Here is a 19,831-nt window from a genome sequence, read left to right as displayed (position 1 = left end):
CAATGTTCCTAACACTATGGTAGGCATTGAAGGCCAAACTGTAACTAGAAAGTGTTGCCAGATAAAATACAGGATTTCCAGTTAAATTTGAATTTTAGATCAACAAGATACTTATAGTGAAAATTATTGTTTAAGTATAACCAGGTATCCTGTAATCTTCATTTTATTTTATGTTATTTATTTTACGTGCATATTAAATACGACAGCCCTAGTAAAAATAAATATTGTTCCTCATCTGTTATCATTTGAAGTCCAGTGGGCAAGGCAGGTCCTAATCAAACAATCTGGTGGATGAATGAAAAAATAAAATTGCGATGAGTGTTACCAAGGACAAGTACAGAGCTATAGAAGGAGAAAATAAAGGGAGAGCAACCTGGTCAGGAAGGGGACATCAGGGAAGACTTGCAGTTAAAACTTGGTAAGTGGAAGTGACAATGGGCCTGAGGTACTATGCGGAAGGAAACGGAGATGTTCTCACAGTGTTAGGTTTAAATGGCAATTTTATATACAGGCGGATGTGTCTAACTTTATTGGTACAAGCAGTAGAAAGCCTGACTGCTCACAGTGATGCAGAACACTTCAGAAACAAAGCCGTGTTTCAGGGGCTACCCAGCCCATCTGCCTTTTCCATTTGGCATCTACTGATAATGAAGCCAGAGGCTGCATGTTTTAGCCCTAAAGATGCTAAGATGTCATAGGAGATTGCATTTCCCTATTCAATTCCAAGCACTACAGACATTTTTTGGGATCTTTGAAGAAAAGTTGCTTATTCCACCAGGCCTCTGGCCTTTGCTGCTGCCAGAAGTGAGAGGGAATATGCCTGGTGGGGAAAGACTCAGATCCATGATGCACTCACCAGGGAGTTGCCAGACAAGTGTTGCAAGTGAACACACCCCACAGCGCCTCTGGCAGGATTCAGGCTCTCAGACTTTCCCAACTGACCAGCTTGCGATTCCTCCCCCGTCTCCCAGTCTCTCTATGCATGCAGTGTAACAAATGGTCTTGTATAGTTTGTATTAATTATTCAGGTTTGAATATAACCTTTGTTCATCATCTTCATAGCGAGAATAGTCCTGCCTCAGGTTTATATATTTATTCCCATATGTTCAGGCTCCTTTAATTATCTTCTTTATCTTTATGATGCCTGCTAAATAAAAGGAGGAGTGACTTATACCAAGTTTTATGGATGCAGGAACCTGAGCACACGCTCTCCAGATGAGTTGACTGCGTCCTTTTTCTGACGCAGCCCACAGCAGGACGGAGTGCTGACCTAGTCTCCCAGCCTTTCCTGGCACTGTGTCAAACTGGTTAGAAGTGCAAAGCACAAAAACTGACTGAAAAATAATTATGTTGAGAAATATTAATTTAAATAATATGAAATCACAAAATTTGTAGGCAGTTAAAACTTCTCAAAAATAAACTGACATATATAACTGTCAGAAATGCCACCTGTTAAATTATAAAATGATTTGATTCCATGATTTTATTATTATGGCAAATAGCATTATTATTGACTATAGCATTTTAGATATCCAAACTAGCATATGCTCTAAATTTCACTAATAAATTATGTATATTAGAAATCTGCAAATGTGGGAATATTTAAGCTTTTCTCTAAAATTATGAAGTATTTTTTAATTATAATAGAGTAGTATATCCCTTCATAAAAACCTGTGCCTGTGGGGGAAAATTGAAGAAATCCGTAATCTTAATACCTCAACCTCTTTGTATAGCACTTTGTTTTCCAAATAACAGTATTTTTCGTAATGATGTCTATATCTTACTTTATAATAATTTAATGTACATATGACTCTAGGTGGGTATAAATGTCAAATGTATAAAAGATGTATGGGCTTTGTAGTCATATAATGCTAGATTTTTTTTAAAAAGCAAAGGCTTTATTTTCTAGGAAAATTTTAGAAACCAGAATACATATGGTTTTTTGAAAAGCCAGCGTTTGTTTATTCAACTGAAAGCTAGAGAATTCCTTACTTATAACTAGAAACTCAACTATTGAGATCCTGCCTTCATATATAGGTTTCTGTCTTATTTCTGTGAAAAATGGACAGGCAAATTTCAGAAAAGAATGATTATTTCCAGATCAACATCAAAAATGATTTTACCTTTTTGGTTTTTGTTGGTTTTTTGTTTTGTTTCGTTTTGTTTTCCAGTTGCGTGTATTCTTTGGTGTCGCCTTGGCTGCTATAGAGCAGAAGGGACTCCAGGTCCTCCTCAATCTCTCTGTGGTCAAGACCACCCCATTTTTACCTGTACCAGGGAAGTTTTCAAATATAAAGTGTTCCCCTAAAAGCAGTGACACAGGAATTGCAGGGCAGGGCAGAGATTCATCTCCCACATGAATCCCATATCATCTGTGAGGCTTTTACTACCTGCTTGTGAAATATGCCCACCAGATTTTGAAATTAATTACCTCAACCTTGAGGAGCCTTTTTATAGCGAACATATCTGTGACTGGTTAAGTGTTATAGGGGTGCCTGAGTAGCTCTGTTAGTTAAGCTTCTGGCTCTTAATTTCAGCTCAGGTCATGATCTCAGGGTCCTGAGGTCAAGCCCTGTGGCAGGCTCCTCACTGTGCATGGAGCCTGCTTGGAATTCTCTCTCTCCCACTCCCTCTACCCTTCTCCCCCTCCTTCTGCTCACACTCTCCTGCTTGCGTGCTCTCTCTCTCTCTCTAAAAAAAAATGATAAAAAATAAAAATAAATAAATAAATAAAAGAATATAGTGTTATATTTCAGATGGACTGGGATTTTAAAAAGGAAGAAAGGAAGAAAAATAATATTTTAGAATTACTACACACCATCTTTTCGGATTGTTCCGAATGCTGTCTATAGTAGCATGATGTAGAAGGTGAAGTGTATCTGAGCCCAAACTTTATGTCAAAGTCCTGGGTGCCAGCTACTATAGAAGCATTTCCATTGAATCCTTACCACAATCCTAAAATGTTGGTATATTGGCTCCATTTTACTGATGAGAAACCTAAAACTCAGAGAGATACTTAAAGAAAGGGATCTTCCAGCTAAGCCACAAAGAAGTCTTTATAGTGTTTTCTTATTACTCATAGGGCCTATCCAACAGAAATATGAAGGAGTATTTAGTTGAGAAGGACAGTGAAAAGTCTCTGGAAGTAAAAGCTGACCTTATGGCAGCCTTCTGGGTTGAGGCACAGAGAATGGATACTCAGATGGTGGTGCTGGTTAAGAAAGGTGCCCCAAGAGGCACCTGGGTGACTCAGCCAGCTGAGTTATCTGTCTTTGGCTCCTGGGACATGATCCTGGTGTCCTAGGATCGAGCCCCATGTCAGGCTCCCTGCTCAGAGGAGAGCCTGCTTCTCCCTCTGCCCCTCCCCCCAGCTCCAGCTCTCTCTCTAGCTCTCTCTTTCTCAAATAAATAAAATCTTAAAAAAAAAAATTTTTAAAGGTGCCCAAAGCAGTAAATTTTAAAGGCATTTGAGAAAACACACCCTACTCTCCTTCTCCCTTTACCCAATCCAAGCTTACCACACATCCCAACCATTTTTGGATTAAAAAACGATTGGGTGGAACCAAAGCCAAAATCCACCTCCTTCCCAATTTTATGTAGAGCTGGTGCTGTTGGTGCTCCTGAACTGTGGTTTATGTGGACTTCGTCACTGCTGGATTTCCCAAACCCTGCTCACTTTGTTGTTTTCCTATGCTTTCAATGCCCAAGTGTCTAAGGATTTGAAAAAGTCCTCTTGTGATTTGTCCTGTTGCTATTTGGTTTCTCACTGCTGTTGTTGCTTCATTTGACTCTTTTCTCAAAGAGCCTTAGCAAAGTTGATTTTTTATTATGCTCCTTTTTGTGTTACTCAGAAGGAAAGATCACCTAAATCACATTTTAGTGCAGACTCACTGTTGACTCTTTATAATAATTACATTCTCAGCAATCAGCAGTGGTATCACATTTCCAGCGCCTTGGAATTATTTCTCTTGTCATGAATCGGATGCATTTTTCAGACTCTTATCTAAAATTAAACCACTTCCATGACGTTACGGACTTGGAATTTTTCAGAGCTAGCCCTACCTTTTCTCTTTCTATCATTTAAACTTACTGCAAAGAACTTACAGAGAGAGTGACTAGATTCTGAATAATTAGTTCTTTATAAGATTTACTGTCATCTGGGAAGAATAATGTTTTAGATGTTCTTACTAATCCACAAGATGTTATTTCTAAATGGGATTACTGGAGTAATAATGCTTACTGAGCTCCAATTTTGTTTTACTTGAAGGGAGTAAATTGTTCTTGCAGTGTTCTAATCATCCATGACTGGTGTCTCCGTTTTTCCTAAAGGTTATCGTTGCTAGCAATTCCATTCAGAGGACCTAGGGACAAAAATGGCTCTTAGCAGAACGTCACCCGACATTTAGTAAGGATATTTTGAAATATTAATTCCTGTAATGGGGCAGAACCTATTGCAGCAACTGCACTAGTGTCTGGAATAATTCTTTCCACCAGGCCTGTGGGTCACCAACAGTAGAGGCCTTCTCACACACAAACATCTGCTCAACTAGCTTAGTTTTGTCCTCCTGTCTTCAACTCAAATGGATTTCGTAGAAATTTGCTGTGGCACACATCACCGCATCAATAGAGTGTACCAACACCAAAGAAACTATGAGAACATATGAAATAGAATCTATCAAGAAAGGTGCTATGTAGTTACGAAGTATTATGATATGTTGTATGCTATAAACATTTGAACATGATCTAAGGTTGTAAGATGTGCGTTTCTTCTCTGTGTACAATACTACCATTCACACTATAACAATAATCCTGTAAATATCAAAGTTTTATTCTATTGTATTGACTATTACCTTCAGCATGGGTATCTTTTCAGTCTGAGAAAAAAACCAAACTAACAAAATAGATATTTTCATTTCACATAAAATCATGGTTTTTAAGTGAATCAATCATAGAAAGTTATTATTTATAAATGATCTGATATGTTCAGATGGATGGATCCCAAATTATAAAACTGGTCATGAAAATAGCACCCAATAAATATTCTGTGGCTCAACAAGAATTGACTTGAGTGTTTAAAGAATTAAAATAAAATAGTGCTCCATGTTACATTTCTGTATCCGTTGGATTTAGTTTTTGCCAAAAGTATCTGTCAAAGGCAATTCTTGTGTTTTCTTAGTTTAGTGACTCGGAGAAAGGAGGTGAAAGTGCTGGGGGATGAGGACAGCATTATTGAGAAAGTTTGAAATCTAATGGATAAAAACCTAATGGTTTTTAAAATCATGCTCAAGGCCAATTTTTTTTTTTTCATTGTGAGAGAAAGAAATAACTTCAGTCAAGTTGTGTATAGTATTCAAAATATTTCCATGATGTAGTTGGTTTTGGAGGAATTTTTTAGTTGTTTTAATTTTTCATAGTTGATACGTTTGTTTGAACCTAGAATTAATTATATGCTGAATCTCCACAATGGTAAACCATGAGATTTGGAGAGCCATGTCAAGAGCAATCTGGTTCAGCTAATTTGCCTATTTGCTAATAGACTACCTAGATACTAAAGTTTAGCCCAGTTCCAAGTATACAAATAGAAATCATTCTTAGCCTAAAAATCCCATCTTTATGTCATGTCATTCCAGAGGTGAACAGACAAACTGCCATTTGTCAAAGAGATTGAAAACTTTTAGCTAAAAATAAGTATTACTCATTCCAGTATAGAAAGATAAGCTTGGATATTGAAATATTCAATAATGGGGGAACCTCAAAAACACTCCAATCAGCCCACTAAAACAGACCATCATTCCCAATTTCTCCATTCCTGTCATTGCTGTTGATATTTCCCTGGTTAGCCAGGTTTACAACAAAAAGGGTTAACTCCATACATTGCTCCACTTCGGAAATAATCAGGCACTTTTATTTTCCGGCTGTTTCCAAACTAGCCTGATCTTTATCACCTTTCTTATTTTTAATAGGCTAATTGCATTTCCTGTATATATTCTTTTTCACCAAAGGGAAAAATATTGCTTGCTGATGTTACATTGATCTTTCAAAAAAAAAAAAAATAGGCGATAGGTACATACAGAAAGTACATGATTTGAAATCCTAATAGAGTCCTCAGTCCAGTGTTCAACCCATGTTCTCTCTCCTAGCCCATCTGTCCAAGAGCCCTATGATTGTGGTCACACCTACTCAGGTTATAGTTGCTTACTCCTTGCTGTCTTTTCCTGCTCTTGTTCTTCCCTGCTATGCTTTAGAACGTTCAGCTTCTCTCTATACATCTAAATTCCAAAATGCTAAGGCTCAAGTGCAGTTAAATTTCTCTGAAGCCTTTTCCAGAAATTTACCCTAAGTATCTTTTCTGTACTATCAGCATTTCCAGAACATTTTATGAAATGACCAACCTCTACATACCTGTTTTCTATTAGCTTCCTGTATGTAAGTTAAATAAGGGATGGATTGAATCTTATATTTCTTTTCTTTCCCCACAAATCAGTTTTTTTTAACTGCAGGTTCATGACTCACTCGGTTTATAAAATCAGTTTAGTTCATTGAGAAGCCTCTTTAAAAAATCAAATAGATTAGAATAGAAAATATCAGCGGGTGGTGCCCAAAGTAAGGAGGAGTATTGATTTGCCACTCTTGTTTCAGACGGGCAGAGAGAGAGAGCAATACAGACATTTGTATTTTGCATCCTGATGTGAAATGTATTTTTTTACTGTGGATCATAGTCATAAAAGTTTTTTTTTTTATTTTACCAAAATCGTGTTTATATTCATTCATATGTAGTGCTATTAATTCATTCAACATGTTGAGTATACCGGAAGTATTAAAAAATAACAAAATTGTCTCTCTCTTTGAGGATGTAGCATTCTTTTAAGAGAAATTGGTATGTACACAAACAATTTTCCTATGATGTACATGATTTCTAGATGCAGAGTACAGTTAACTCCCTGGGAACAAGGAGGAGGAGATAATAACACTTCCTTGAGAGTCTCTTGTTAACTCACATTCTTTATTCTTCCGACGAGAAATCAGCATGCTAAGTTTTAATTAAAATATTTGTAAGATGTTAGTCCATTTTCTTCTCTTCTTTTTTTTTTCAAGATTTTATTTATTTATTCATGAGAGACAGAGAGAGAGAGAGAGAGAGAGGCAGAGAGAGAAGCAGGCTCTCCGCTAAGCAGGGAGCCCTATGTGGGGCTTGATACCAGGACACCAGGGTCATGACCTGAGCCCAAGGCAGACGCTTAACTGACTGAGCCACCCAGGTGCCCAGTTTTCTTTTCTTCTTTTAATGTTATATGGTTATTAGCAAGTAATGGAGTTATGTGTGGTGAGGTTGTTCAGATAATAATTTCCTCTTCAGCAGTCTTGAACTATTTTCAAGAATTGATACTTGGGTTCACACTTCAGAAAAGCTATTATCTATTTAGAGGAAGAAATTGTTGGAAAAGATTGACCTCCATCCATAAAGTTCCCCTAAAGAAATGAGAAAACTTGCTCACGGTAAATCACCTGTCTTAATCTTCTCTCATGCTCTTAAAATAATATGCAAACATATTGCAAAATAATATGAAAATTTTAACAGTAGTATATACATAAAATTTCATATTAATAAATACTGATGCCTGAAAACATATTAAGGAGTCAGAAATATTTGGTAAATTTAGCAAACTTAAAATAATAGATCCTGTTACTATTGACTTCTCTTTTCCTGAAATACAAAGTACTTTGGGTTGATTAGATATACAGTTGACCCTTGAATAATGTGAGGGTTACAGGCATTAACCACCCACACCATTGAAAATCTGAGTATAACTTTTGATTCCTCAAATACTTTACTCAAAGCCTATTGTTGACTGGGAGTCTTACCAATAACATAAAAAGTTGATTAACACGTACTTTGTATGTTATATGTATTGTATACTGTATTCTTGCAATAAAGTAGGCTAGAGGGAAAAAATTATTAAGAAAATCATAAGGAAAATATATTGATAGTGGCATACTTAATAAAAAAAAAACACAAAAATCGGCATATAATTAGACCTGCACTGTACTAACCCCTGTTGTTCAGGGGTCAACTGTACATTTAGAACCAAATGAAGAAATATTTTTATAAGAGGACTTAAAAAGCACTTGAGGGTCTCTTTGACATAGCAAAAATTAGACTTCCCGTTAGATTAAAAAAGAAAATAACAGTTACATTCTGCAAATATAACCAAATCATCCTACCAATATTTAGAGTGCCTTCCTGAAACCTCATTAAACAAACCCTAAATGTGTAAACTATGTATTTCCTTGCATTCTTAGTACATGCTTTTTGAGTAAGTGGTATTATTCTTTCTCCAGCTCTAATTAATTTCTGTCATTATTTTTCATTTGAGGTCCATTAAAAGTTTTTAAATGTTCTGATTCCAACGCATAATTTTAAAGTTAAGGAGCTTCTCTGGACAGTTAAATGTATATGCACACTGTCTTTCCCTATATTATTGCATTAACTAGAACTTGTTTTCTACGCTGTACTTCATAAAGCTTTTTTTTTCCCATCTTACTTTTTTTAAATTTTATTTTATTATGTTATGTTAGTCACCATACATGACATCATTAGTTTTTGATGTAGTGTTCCATGATTCATTGTTTGCGTATAACACCCAGTGCTCCATTCAATATGTGCACATAAAGCTTTTTGTGCAATACATTTCCTATGGCTAAATCATACTATCAAGTCGTAGGGAAATGTTTCTTTTGTTGTGAGGAATCAAGGTCCAGAGTCCAAACCTCTGAAATTTATTTCCAAATTAGGAGGTTGATTGAATGGCTTCATAAAAAGAATTATCTATTTAAATTTCTGAAGCAGCTTAAAATTTTATCAAATTTTTAATACATTACTTTGTATTAATAATAAGTATAAAATCTAGTAATGAAATCTCCAGGTCACTAGTTTTTCTAGTGAAACAATTTAGTTTTATTTGCTAAGAAGTCCTGAGTTTTTCATAATGATATTATATGTGTGTTTGTGTGTGCTACAAATCTATGAGAATTTTTATATGATATACATAAACTGGTTTTATATATTGAAAATATCTACTTATTTCTTGAGAATTTTCCCTTAGAGTTTATGTACTATTTTTAAACATAATTAATTTGCCTTAATTTTTACACCTCCTCTAATATATGTTATATGTAGATATAGATATAGATATATAGATATAGATGTTGATATATAGATATATGTTGTATATATACAATTGTTTTGGCTTTATACTTTCAAAGCCCTACCTCCTACACTAATACATCTGATTCTCCTAGTAATCAGATAAATGAACTCAACATAGCGTGAATAATTTTTGTTGCCAACTTACCAATGGGAAAATTCTGAGGTCTAAAATAGGTGAAGATATTTGCTTAAGAATTAGGTAGTAAGAGGTGGAGGTAGGACATAAAACCATATCTTCTTACTCCAAATTTCATGTTTTGAATATAATCTGAATATATAAAACAGCAAAACTCAGTTGTATTAGTCAGGGGTGTCCAGAGAAACAGAACCAATGGGGAGATACATAGACCTATACAAAATGAGATTTAGTCTAGGTTTTTGTTCATGTGGTTATAGAGGCCTAGGAGTTCCATGATCTGCCATTTGGAAACTGGAAAACCAGGAAAACTAGTGGTATAATTTAGTTCTTTTATGAAGGCCTGAGAATAGAGGAGGCCGATGGTATAAGACCCAGTGGGAGACAGAAGACCCAAGAACCAGGAACGCCAACGTTCAAAGGCAGAACATGGTGTTTCAGCTCAGAAAGAAAAAATTTACCCTTCCTCAGCCTTTTTGTTCTATTCAGGCCCTGAAAGATTGGATGATGCCCACCCACACTGATGAGAGTAATCTTTACTCAGTCTACTGATTCAAATACTTATTTTCTCATGAGACACCTTCCCAGACACACCCAGAAATAATGTTTACCAGCTACCCTTAGCCCAGTCAAGTTGACACATAAAATTAACCATCACACCAGTATTATTAGAATTGTTCATGATTGCTAAAAATATGCTGAAATTCACTTTTTGAAAACTCCATAAAGCCCTGTTTCTGCCCCAGATAGCTAAACCCTCCCTACTCTCCCTACCTAGGCTGTGTTTTTCTTTCCTGAATCCTATTTTGGTAGAGTTTGGGAACTTAGTGTTCCTCTATCCTGAATCCTATTTCAGTAGAGTTTGGGAACTCACAGTATTAAAAACTCTGTAAAACTCAGTGTTAAGTTAAAACCTAGGGAGGGAAATCTTGTCAGGGAATGGATTTTCTAAAATTGAAAGGCCCTCTATTGCTAGGCCTGGTGCTTTCTATATGGTAAATCTCCTATTACATGTAACAATCTATGACTTGAGCATTTGCAATTGTCCTTCAGGATGAATAAACTGAGATACAGAAAAGGTAAATCCATTGCTGCCAAAATTCCCTTAATATACAGGTGGGAGCCTGGGATTCAACCCAACATCCATGTAGCTTGAAGTCTAGGATGTTTCCACTATGCCATTTTTTAGAAAAATGCTGCAAGAGTGCTTGTTCTGAGACGTGGGTTTTCTGAAGAAAGTTGTTGCATTGTTAAGTTGTTGTTTTGTTGAACTTCATTCAAAAGTATAGGAACATCTAGTGTTTTTTTTAAGCAAGGAGTTTATAATAGCTATTATCTCACTTACCTAAGTAGAAGACCTGACATAGACAATGAGCTTAGAACGTCCTTACTCAGGTCATAGGAAAGGATTTGCTCTGAGAAGCTGTGCAAACCGTGGTTATCAGAGAGAACTGCATTGAAATCAAAAGCAATTTTTATGACAGCTGTCAAAGAAAATCAAGGTAAAGCTGCATTACATGATGTTGGCTTATAGATTAGCTATACTCCATGGACAACATATTTAATTCATGACAGTTTTTGCAACCCCAGCAATAAGGAGAGAGCTTGCAAAGTATGAACTGCTGGATAAAGACAATCAAGGAAATCAAAAGGCAGAGTGGGAAATGCTAGTTAAAAATTTAAATAAGTATCTGTCCCTCTAAAGAAATTATTCAGAATTCCACACAAATTCACCTAGATAATATAATTTCTAATGCCCACACTAATAGTTCATAATTCATCTTTTAAAATATGTTATTACTGGGGTGCCTGGATGGCCCAGTCCGTTAAGCATCTGCCTTCGGCTCAGGTCATGATCTCAGGGTCCTGGAATCAAGCCCCAAGTCAGCCTCCCTGCTCACTGGGGAGTCTGCTTCTCCCTCTCCTTCTGTCCCTCACTCCCACCCACTCCCTCTGCTCATGCTTTCTCTATCTCCATCTCTCTCTCAAGTAAATAAAATCTTTTGAGGGCGCCTGGGTGGCTCAGTTGGTTAAGCTACTGCCTTCGGCTCAGGTCATGATCCTGGAGTCCCGGGATAGAGTCCCGCATCGGGCTCCTTGCTCAGCGAGGAGTCTGCTTCTCCCTCTGACCCTCCCCACCTCATGCTTTCTCTCTCTCAAATAAATAAATAAAATCTTTAAAAAAAAATCTTTTGAAAAAATAAATAAATAATGTGATTACTTCATCAATCTAATAACATTCTTTGATTCATATTTATTTGTTTGTTTTTAGCACATGATATTTCAGTCAGATACCTTGACTCTAAAACAATGCAGATACTTTAGAAATAGACTAGTGTGAAGTCTGCAACCAGTAGTGTTAACAGAATAAATCAATTTCCCCAGTTTACAGAAAAACATATACAAGTAAATATCATCTTAAGAAAATCAAATATATACAATTTACAAAATAGACAAATTATGCTTTATTTTCATTGTACAAACATCTATCGCATTCCTTCTAATACAGCTAAAACAGATTTTAGGTTATCACGAAAGCGGGATATTTATAGTCAAATTTCCCAGGTCCTAGTGAGTGTTAAATACGAAGAACATTTATACTTGACTGTTCATTTTTCAAATTGCTTTAAAAGAATTCCTCTTAATCCTCCTCTCCCAAAAAGTTATTCTCCTGCCTAGATTTCTAAGTAAACTTAAAAGGTATTTTTGTATATGCAGCATTAAAATATATACTGATTCTTCCAACTTAAAGATCAGAGAAAATGTTTTCTTTCACAGAGTGACTGGCTCAAAAAACAGACTAGAGAAAAAAGAAAAAGAAAGAAAGAAGAAAACAGGCTAGATTGAGTACTAATTTTCAGAATGCTTGGAACTTTTACAGGACCCTAGAGGAATTTCTCTGGGTCGGGCTGCTCCTCTCTTTCAGTTAATTCCCTGGAAGTTATGAGTCTTCTTTTTTCTGTAATGTGAAAATATTAACCCTTCCAACAGTATGCTCTTAAGTAGCAAAACTATACTCTGGGTTTTGTGAATAACCTTCATTTTTCAAATAGCTAAAGGGATTGAATAAATCTTTGAGATAAAGTAGTTTCCATCAAACATCTTAATCTGCTGACAGATGGGAACTAAATATAACTCTGGCATAAAAGTTTCAGTAGAAAAGCCAAATAAAGAGTCAAATTCACCAACCACTTGAGAGTCCCCCAAAAGGCAATGCACATCTCATAAAGGATACAATTATAATGTTAAATCTACTGGTGAAAAAGAATTTTGCCATAAACTGAGGAAAGAGTACAAATGTTTTAGTGAAAAAACTACCAAAACATGTTTCCCATCTTCAGGTTTACATGTAAATGAAATATGATTATGATGTTTTGGTGTAAAAGATCAAAAGGAGTGTGCTATGTAGACAAAAAAAATTATCTTTATAAAAAATTACGGGATTAACAATTTCAAAAAATAACACTAGGGCAATCAGCCAAAAGTTTATAAAAAAAATAGATTTCTGCCTCACACAATGCATATAAAAAATTCTAGGTACACAAAAGAGCTAAATATTAAACTCAAATAAAAACCACAAACAACTATAAGAGTAAAATGAACTATAGGTATATATCTGACTATAATTATGACTGGAAAAGATCTTCCTAAGATAAACATAAATGTCAGAATTCATCATAAAAATATTCAATATTTGTTTTGAAAAAGATTTCATAAACACAGTTAAGACAAATTATAAATTGAGCAACAATACATAAAGGAAATATAAAAAGGATTAATATCCAGAATATATAAAGAGCCCTTACAAATAAATATGAAAGGATAACCAAATAGAAAAATGAAGAACAAAAAATACAAATTGCCAATAAATGCATGAAAGGATATTTTACCTCCCTGATAATAAGAGAGTTTAAAAAATAATGTTAGGGGCACCTGGGTGGCTCAGTCAGTTGGGCATCTGCCTTTGGCTCAGGTCATGATCCCAGAGTCCTGGGATCGAGCCCCAGGTTGGGCTCCCTGCTCAGAGGGGAGTCTGCTTCTCTCTCTCCCTCTGCCCCTCCCCTTCCAGTTGTGTTCTCTCACTATCACTCTCATGCTCGCTCTCTCTCAAATAAATACATAAAATCTTTAATAAAAATAATGTTATATCATTTTTGAACTGTTAGATTTGCAAAATACTTACAAGATTGTTAATACCCAGGACTGGAGAGAAAATAGACACATATAAACTGTTGGTGGGAGTGTTATTGGATAATGTTTTTTTAGAAGGCAATTTAACTAGCACATTCTCATTTAAACATTAATAACAACATGAATTCCAGTAGTTATGATCCTAGGAATCCTAAAAATCTAGTTTCTAAAGATCCCTTTTCTCAAATGCAAAAAGGTATATGTATTAGGAGCTTAAATATGGTATTACTAAAATAGGGAGCAAAATATTGAGATAACTTAGATTGTGGGTTCTAGAGTCAGAGAGCTTATTGTCAAGTCAGGTTGCTTTACGTACTAACTAGGTGACTTTTTGTTTGACTCCTTGATTTATATATTTGTAAAATACTTCAAACGTATTTTAAGGATTAAATAAGATTATACAAGTAAAGAGCTTAGAACTCAGAAGCACAGAATATCCATCATTTGCTAGGTTCTCTTCCCTTAGTATCAGAATCTTTGTTTTGATAAGGGCAGCAATGTACTCAATTAAAAAAAAAAAACCTATTTCTTAGATGTAAGCCTTCCTTGCATCTAAGGATAACCAGGTGACACACTTATAGTTAATGTGATGTAAGCAACAACAACAACAACAAATCACTGAGTATGTGATCCCAGGTGCCCTAACAAAATATTACAGAGTTGGTGGCTTAAACAACAGAAATTTATTTTTTCACAGTTATGGAGGTTGGAAGTCTGAGACCAAAGTGTCTGCTGAGTTAGCTTCTTCCGAAGCATCTTTCATTGGCTGATAGATGACCACCTTCTCCTTGTATCTTCACATGGTCTTCCCTCTGTGTGTGTCTGTCCTAGTCTCCTCTTCATATAAGGTCATGAGTCATATTAAAATAAATAAAATGACCTCATTTTAGCTTAATTACCTTTTTAAGACCCTATCTCCAAATACAGTCACATTCTGAGATACTGGGAGTTAGGAATCCAAAATATGAATTTGCAGGGGAAAGCACAGTTCAGCCAACAACAGCAGAGTTTTCAGGAAAGCACCTTACAGGGGCACAGGCCCTATTTTCATGTTGTATTTCTTCCTTGTTCTGGCAGGGATGCGGATGAGAGGTCTGAAGCTGGAACAGCCTTTTTGTGGCCCTGAAGGAAAAACTAAGAGATCTCAGAATCTTTGACCCTGACATATTCAAACTGCAAGAACACCATCAACTAACCCTACCTCTGAGCATCTTGGTAAGTGTATACTAGAGGTAAAGCATGGGGAAGGATTTAGAACTTAACTTGTTATTCAAAGTTTCTGTTACATGTAGCTGAACCCAAATACACACTGAGGTGAACAGTGTTTAATAAATTCTAATTTCCAATAATTATAATTAAAAGGGTTTTTTTTAAAGAAACCTAAATGTTCATCAATAGAGAGTATTTTAAAATATAAGGTATTCGCAAACTGTACAGCCACTCTGGAAACCAGTATGGAGGTTCCTCAAAAAGTTAAAAATGGAGCTACCCTAGGGGCGCCTGGGTGGCTCAGTTGGTTAAGCGACTGCCTTCGGCTCAGGTCATGATCCTGGAGTCCCTGGATCGAGTCCCGCATCGGGCTCCCTGCTCGGCAGGGAGTCTGCTTCTCCCTCTGACCCTCCTCCCTCTCATTCTCTCTGTCTCTCATTCTCTCTCTCTCAAATAAATAAATAAAATCTTTAAAAAAAAAATGGAGCTACCCTACAACCCAGCAATTGCACTACTAGGAATTTACCCAAAGGATACAAAATACAGATTCAAAGGGGTACATGCATCCCAAAGTTTATAGCAGCATTATCAACATTAGCCAAACTATGAAAAGAGCCTAAATGTCCATCAACTGATGAATGGATAAAGAAGATGCTGTATATATATAATGGGAATATTACTCGGCCATCAAGAAGAACAAAATCTTGCCATTTGCAATGACGTGGATGTAACTAGTGGGTATTATGCTAAGCAAGTCAGTCAGAGAAAGACAAATACCATATGATTTCACTCATATGTGGAATTTAAGAAACAAAACAGATGAACATATGGGAAGGGAAAAAAGGGAGAGGGGGGAACAAACCATAAGAGACTCTTTAACATTAGAGAACAAACTGAGGGTTGATGGAGGGAGGTGGGTGGGGGATGGGCTAAATGGGTGATGGGTATTAAGGAGGGCACTTGTTGTGATGAACACTGGGTGTTATATGTCAGTGATGAATCCTAAATTCTACTGCTGAAACCAATGTTACACTATATGCTAACTAACAAGAATTTAAATAAAAATTGAAAAAATAAAAATAAGGTAATCCACATTATGAAATAGTTTATAGCCATTAAAGAAAAATATGAGGAAGATCCATGTTAAATAACAAGTAAAGTTTTCTGAGATCTATTATGAAGTGAAAAAGTGAAGTTGCAGAAAAAAGATGCATTTATTTTAAAATGACACATAGAGTGAATAGATATAAATGCATTAGTTCTATAGGGATACAGGACTGAATTGTTTAAACCTTTAGTAACAAATATATGCTAATGCATTATAAATATAATAAACAGGGAAATATGTTTTTTAAAATTAATCAAATTACTAATTTTCTTTGCAATTCTGTACTTGTACAAAGTGCTTCAATTAAAATTTTTGAATTACAAATCTCAAGCCATATCTTAAATCACAAATTTTACTATAAACACCTAAAGCTTCGATTTTGTTGGAGAAGATGCCACAGACAATTTATAATTATTTTAGAGGCTATGTGTATCATTCTTTTAAGAACAAATTCATAACTTAAACTGGCTTTTTGTGAAGGAACAGATCTGCTTTCTAGAGAGCTTAATAAATTATAAATGTTTTATTAAAATTATATTTAAAGAGAATTCCACTTGCAGCATGACAGTGTGAGGAGCATTGTGGACCCATTCTCCAGTAAAACTGGGGAAAAAAAAAATTTAAAAGAAACAACCATTTAACATTAATGGAAATGATCCTAAGGGCATACAGCAAATGAAGAAACACTTATTCAAGAAAATCTACTAAAACTCCCTAAGAACAGTGAAAATCTGGGGTATTTGAACCAAGGTGAGTTCCCTTCTCCCTCCCCCAGATCAATGAAACAGAGGTGCATCTGAGAATACAGCCATACTTCTTTCTCCCCAGCTTCCAGTTAAAGTGTCCTCTAATTAACATGGGAAAGATGTCAGCATTTTAATACTATTTTCAAAACCCCATTGATGTTTGGGGTTTTTTTTCGCAAAATGGACAAGCCCTGCTAAAATTCATATAGAATTTCAAGAGACCCAGGATAGTAATTACATTTTTGAAAAAGAACAAATTTGAAGGACTCACACTTCCTGATTTCAAAATTTACTACAAAGCTACAGTAATCAAAACTTGTAGTTTTGTCATAAGAATATACAAATAGTCCAATAGAATAGAATTAAGAACATAGAAACAAACTCAATGGTCTATCAATCTATGGTCAATTGATTTTTGACAAGAATGAAAAGACCATTCAATGGGGAAAGAACAGTTTCTTGAACAAATTGTTTTGGAAAACTGTATGTCAACATGAAAAAGAATGAAATTGGACCTTTATCATGTACCATATACAAAAATTAACAAGAAATGAATCAAAGACATGAATTTAAAATCTGTAACTATAGAATTCTTCAAAGAACATATAGAAGCACATATGCATGACCTTGAATTTGGCAATGGAATCTTAAATATGACATCAAAAGCATAGGCAACAAAAGAAAAAATAAACTGGATTTTATTAAAATTTAAAACTTTGGTTCATTGAAGGGTACTATGGAGAGAATGAAAAGACAGTCAATCCATTCAACAAATGATGCAAAATCAGCTGGGCATCAACATGAAAAAAATCTACATACAGACTTTACACCCTTCAAGAAAATTAACTCAAAATAACACAGATCTAAATATAAAATGCAAAACCATAAAACTCCTAAAAGATAACATAGGAGAAAATCTAGATGACCTTGGGTATGGCAATGACATTTTAGATATAACACCAAAGTACAATCAATGAGAGAAATAATTGACAAGCTGGACTTCATTAAAATTAAGAACTTCGGCTCTGTTAATGACAATGTCAAGTGAATGTGAAGACAAGCCACAGACTGGGAGAGAATATTTACAACAGATAATCTGATAGAGGACTCTTATCCAAACTACACAAATAAAACTTTAAACTCAACCACAAGAAAACAAATAACCCAATTTAAAAATAGGCAAAAAAAATCTGAACACACATGTGACCAAAGAAGATATACAGATGGAAACAAGCATATGAAAATATGCTCAGCATTATTTATCGTTAAGGAATTACAAGTTAAAACAACAACAAGGCATCATTACAAACTTACTAGAATGGCAAAAATTCAAAACACCGACAACAACTGTTTGTGAGGATGTGGAGCAACAGGAATTCTCATTCACTGCTTGTGAGGACGCAAAATGGTACAGCTACTGCAGAAAATACTTTGGCAGTTTCTTGCAAAGCTAAACATAGGCTTGCCATAAGATCCAGCAATTGCACTCCTACATATTTACCCAAATGAACTGAAAACTTATGTTCACACAAAAACATACATACAAATATTTAGAAGGTCTTTATGCTCATCAAAAACTGAGCACAACCACGATTTCCTTCAACAGGTGACAGGATAAACAAACTTGGTATACGATTAACTGGAATAGTATTCAGCAATGAAAAAAATGAGCTGTCAAGCCATGAAAAGACATGGAAGAACCTTAACATGCATTTGCAAAATAAAAGAAGCCAGTCTGAAAAGGCTACTTACTGTATGTTTCCGCAAGTGACAGTTTGAAAAAGGCAAAACCGTAGTGCTGGTAAACAGATCAGTTGTTACCAGTGGTTACCAGGGGTTCAGTGGGTGGCAAAGGAGGACTGGTTGATAGGTAAAACACAGGGGAATTTTTAGGGCAGTAAAGCTACTTTGTGTAATACTGTAGTGGTGAGGGGAATATAAGATGTTAAGCATTTGTCAAAATCCACTGACTTTTATAGCACAAAGAATAAATCTTAATGTATGCAATATTCAAGAAATTGTTTCAGAGTTTGGAGGATCCCAGAATGGAATTCAGAAAATGGCAAAGGAATTTAAATGTATTACAAATCCCAACTGGGGGACATTGTATAAAATATCTGACCAATAATCTGCAAAACTGTCAAGGTCATCTAAAACAAGAGAAGTCTGAGAAACTTAAAACCAAGAGCTGCCTAACGAGACATGACTATTAAATTTAATGTGGTATCCTGGATGGGATCCTAGAACAGAAAAAGGAAATTAGGACACAGTTATGAAAAAGAAAAGACAAACCACAAATTGGGAGAAAATATTTGCAAAACACATTTCTGAAAAAGAATCTGTATCTAGGGGCGCCTGGCTGGCTCAGTCAGAGGAGCACGAGACTCTTGATCTCAGGGTCGTGAGTTCAAACCCCACGTTAGGTGCAGAGGTTACTTACTAAAAAAAAAAAAAAAAAAAGAACTTGTATCTAAAATGTACAAATAACTCTTAAAACTTAACAACAACAAACAAGAGCCAAATTTAAAAACTGGGCGTGGGGAACATTAAAACCCTCTGTACTATCTTTGAAATAATTCTATAAATCTAAAACCATTCTAAAATAAAAGTTTATTTTTACAAAATCCTTCGTAGTTTCATATCCACTTAAAAACAATCCAAATACAAGATTTCATCTCATCTTTGTGTAGACAAGTTGGAACAAAGCAGTGAAGTTCATTTATGCTGCATTATTCCTGAAGAATGAGTGATAGGCTCTTGCTTGTTTTATTTTTCCCTAAAGCCAAGGTCTGTGTGTGTGCTTTGAGGGCAGGGAGGGGACAGTGGAGGAGATAATGTGAAACATTTCTTCCATTTTATGATGCTCTTTTTTCACTTTTTAAATTTCAAAAAGCCAGGATGTAGTCTACAATTGATGGGAACATTTACTATGGTAAAGTTTTGTTTAGTTTGCTTAGGTTTCTTTCCTGTATGGCTATTATTAAATCAGTTGTGCATCTTGCAATCTACAGTATTTTATAATTGAAGAAAGATGGCATATGAACTCCATACAATGTAGAGAACAATAATGTCCTTCCCAAAAGAACCTTTCGGTTCCCGTTTCAGTTCATGTGACAGGCTAGCTCTTCCCCCAGGAGGAAGTTTCATTTGTTTATTTTTATATTCACAATTGTACTTTGTGAGTTCATAGGTCAAGCTTTACTGAACTGTAAAGTAAAACAGTAAAAAGCTGA

At 35.3% G+C, this 19,831-nt stretch overlaps 2 long non-coding RNA genes across 4 annotated transcripts in view; one reads left to right on the top strand and one right to left on the bottom strand.

The window, feature by feature from the left end:
* LOC123863706 (uncharacterized) overlaps positions 1 to 19,831 on the bottom strand; it is a 93,031-nt gene that overhangs the window by 44,213 nt on the left and 28,987 nt on the right. The window lies entirely within an intron of this gene.
* The window catches only part of LOC129045381 (uncharacterized), a 93,863-nt gene continuing 88,589 nt past the window's right edge, over positions 14,558 to 19,831 (top strand). For both annotated transcript variants that reach the window (XR_008505052.2, XR_008505053.2), the window contains exon 1: positions 14,558 to 14,750. This is a non-coding gene — a long non-coding RNA (uncharacterized LOC129045381). The remainder of the gene's footprint in view (positions 14,751 to 19,831) is intronic.

Source organism: Mirounga angustirostris, unplaced genomic scaffold (genome assembly GCF_029215605.1).
Source record: "Mirounga angustirostris isolate CCGP_5_RB_7025 unplaced genomic scaffold, mMirAng1.0.hap1 SCAF_1, whole genome shotgun sequence".
Lineage (NCBI taxonomy): Eukaryota > Metazoa > Chordata > Mammalia > Carnivora > Phocidae > Mirounga > Mirounga angustirostris.
This window is presented reverse-complemented; position numbering and strand designations above follow the sequence as displayed.